Genomic DNA, 3,816 nt, shown 5'->3' on the forward strand with positions numbered 1-3,816 from the left:
TAGTGAAGGACTAGGCAAAGTAATTTGTTTGCAACTCGGTACAAGAAAAAGAAAAAAAGAAAAGAAGCCCTGACCAGTTTGGTCAGTGGATAGCGCGTCAGCCTGCGGACTGAAGGGTCCCAGCTTCGATTCCGGTCAAGGGCATGTACCTTGGTTGCGGGCACATCCCCAGTAGGGGGTGTGCAGGAGGCAACTGATCGATGTTTCTCTCTCATCGATGTTTCTAACTCTCTATCCCTCTCCCTTCCTCTCTGTAAAAAAATCAATAAAATATTTAAAAAAAAGAAAAAAAGAAAAGAAAAAGAAAACTTTTATGGTAGAACAATACTCAGTATGAAAATATTCCTATAATATTAAATACCAATAAGAAGGAATTCTGGTTACAATTACTTCAACATTTTTAAATATGTTACTATAGTTGTTTTTTTTTTAATTTGTTAGTTTTAAGTTTTTTTTAAATTTGTTAGTTTTTTCTTTTGCCAAGCACATAAGCTCATATGGCTCAATTTTAATAATTCCGGTGTGTACATAAACACATACAAATACATAGTTGTCCACTGTATGGTCTTTACAAAGACTTAGTAGTCCAAACCTCCTTACAGTCATTATATTCAAGGATTTGATCTTGTACTTTGTCCTGTGGTCAGATACAGTTATTAACTAATTATTTTCTGTTTTTATTCTTCTTGTCATTATATGGAAGTATATAGTAAGTCTAATTTCATAGTGCATCAGGCATTTGTTACTAATATAACATCCTTTATTTTTTTAAAGAAATCCATCTTCTATTTCAGGGAAGATGGGATGTACATATGTACTGTCTTCTATTCTTTCCATGCACTAATTCCATAAATCAAAGACATTTTATATAAAACACACAAGAGTAACTTCTGAGAGATGAGACAAAGAAGATAGACTGTCTAAGGACTTGGACTGAAGGAAAGACAGGAGCAAATTTCCTGCATTTTATTTTTGCCTCATATCCTGTATCTGGAACTAAAGAAGCAGGAAGCTGGTTATACCAAATGAGCACAGAGAGGAAAATGCCCCACAAAAGCCTTCTGTCTCATGCCAAAGGACTACGAAAGCAGAAGCCTAGCATTAAAGTGTTAGACAATAACTACTCTACTCCAGTAAATTCTCACCCTAACACACACACACACACACACACACACACACACACACACACACACACCCCAAACAAACACACACTGGGGAATTTCCCCATCTCCAAAGTAGCAAAGTTTAAGTGGTGATCTGGGACTGCCTCTCTTGCCAGTAGTAATGAGTATCTTTTACCTTACCTCTCTTCATTGGGAAGGTATCAGAGGGAGCCCAGTGGGGAGTCAGAACTTTCACCTTTGCCCAGAAGTAAAGACACCAAACATTCCCCTCCCTCTGAGGGACTGAATAAGAGATTGTAGGGAGAAATAATGAGCCTCTGCTATTATTCCAAGTCAGAGAGTTCGCAATGGAGGCTTAGTGGGGATCCCAGGAGAAAATGGAATAACATTTTTAAAGTGCTGAAGGATGACTATCTACTTGATAACTATGTCCAGCAAAAATATCTTTAAATGCAGAACAAAAACATGATGGAAGGGTGTTATAAAAATATAGTGCTTTTAAAATATTTGTATTGATGTTTTTAGAGAGAGAGGAAGGGAGATGGAGAGAGAGAGAAACATCAGTGTTGTTGTTGTTGTTAATCCTTACCCAGTGATATTTTTCCATTGATTTTTTAGAGAGAGTGGAAAAGATAGGGAAAGACAGAGAGAAACATCAATGTGAGAGAAACACATCAATTGGTTGCCTCTTGCCCATGCCTCAACAGGGAGGAACCGGCACCAAGGTACATGCCCTTGACTGGAATCGAAACTGAGATCCTTTGGTCAGCAGGCTGATGCTCTATCCTCTGAGCCAAACCAGCTAGGACAAGAAACCTCAGTGTTTAACATACTTCGGCTGCCTCCTGCACACTCCTACAACCTTTTGGTGCAAAGGATGAAGCCCAAGCAAAAATGTAGTACTTATAAAATGCATTAGAAATTGAGGTATCATTAACTTAAAATAGATTGTTACAAACACAGATCGTTACAAACACAGATCGTTATATATAAATCAGAGGCCTAGGCCCCAGGGCCTCTGCCTCCTCTGCCTCCTCTGCCTGACCCCCACCGCCGCAGCTTCGTCCGGAAGGATGTCTGGCCTAATTAGCATATTATGCTTTCATTATTATAGATTTCATGGTAACCACAAACCAAAAACCTATAGTATGTACACAAAAAAAAATAAAGAGAAGGAATCCAAATATAACACAAAGAAAGATATCAATGCACAAAAACAGAAAACTAAAAAAAAACAACAACCAGAAAACAATTAATAAAATGTCAATAAGTATAAACTTTATAATAATTACTTTAAATGTAAATGGATCAAATGCTCCAATCAAAAGACACAGAGTGACGAAATAGATAAAAGAAACAATGAAAACCATAATTTGCTGCCTCCAAGAGATTAATTTCAGATCTAAAGACACACTAAAATGGATAGTGAATGGATGAAAAAATACATTTTATGTAAAAGGAAATGAAAACTGGGGTACTTATATCAGACAAAGGAGACTTTAAAACAAAAACTGTAACAAGACAAAGAGATAAATGATAAAGAGATAAATTATACATGAGGATATAACACTTGTAAACATCTGTGTACCCAACACAGAGCTCCAAATTACATAAACCAAATATTGATGGACATAAAGGAAGAGAATGACAGTATGTAAGAATAGTAGAGTATTTAACACTCCACTTAAATCAATGGATAAGTCATCAAGACAGAAAATAAGCAAGAAAGATTTAGCCTTAAATGACACATTGGATCAGGTGGACATTACCCTCCAAAATAGCAGAAAATACATTATTTTCAGGTGCATATGGAACATTCTCTAGAATAAATCACAAAACAATTCTCAAAAATTTAAGAAAATTGAAATAGTATTCAACACCTCTTCAAGCCACAATCATATGAAGCTAATCAAATACCAAAGAAAGCTATGTAGATACTAAACAACATGCTATTAAAAATCATGGAGTTAACAGAAGAAAGCATAGAAGAAATAAAATATATCTTGAGACAAATGAAAATGGAAACATATCATTCCAAAATGTATGAGAAATATCAAAAGCAATTCTAAAAATAAGTTTATAGTGATACATATCTACATCAAAAAATCAGGTCAGTCTCAAAAAATAACATAACCTTATATCTAGAACAACTAAAAAAGTAACCAACAAAGCCCAAAGTTAGTAAATGGAAATAATAAAGACTAGAATATAAATAAATAAAAGAGACAGAAATACAAAGAAGATAAATAAAACTTATTTATTTGAAAAAAAATAAACAATTTATAAATCTATAGCCAGAGTTATCAAGAAAAAAATAAGAGAGAGCCAAAATGTTCAAAATCACAAGTGGAAGATAAGGTTTCACCTGACATAACAGAAATACAAAGAATTCTAAATGAATATTGTAAACAACCATTCACACCAAATTGCACAATCTAGAAGAAATGGATACATTCATAGAAATAAATAATCTTCCAAAGACTAAATTAGGGAAAAAAAACAGACCAATTACTAGTAAAGAAATTAAATTAGTAATCAAAATTCTCCCAAGAAACAAAAGTCAAGAACATATGGCTTCATAGGTTAGTTATCCCAAACATTTAAAGAAGAATATTTATTTTTCTCAAACTATTTCAAAAATATTGAAGAGAAAGGAACACTACAAAAGGATAATACAAGGCCAGCATTACTC

This window comes from Myotis daubentonii, chromosome 11 (assembly GCF_963259705.1).
Source record: "Myotis daubentonii chromosome 11, mMyoDau2.1, whole genome shotgun sequence".
Classification (NCBI taxonomy): domain Eukaryota; kingdom Metazoa; phylum Chordata; class Mammalia; order Chiroptera; family Vespertilionidae; genus Myotis; species Myotis daubentonii.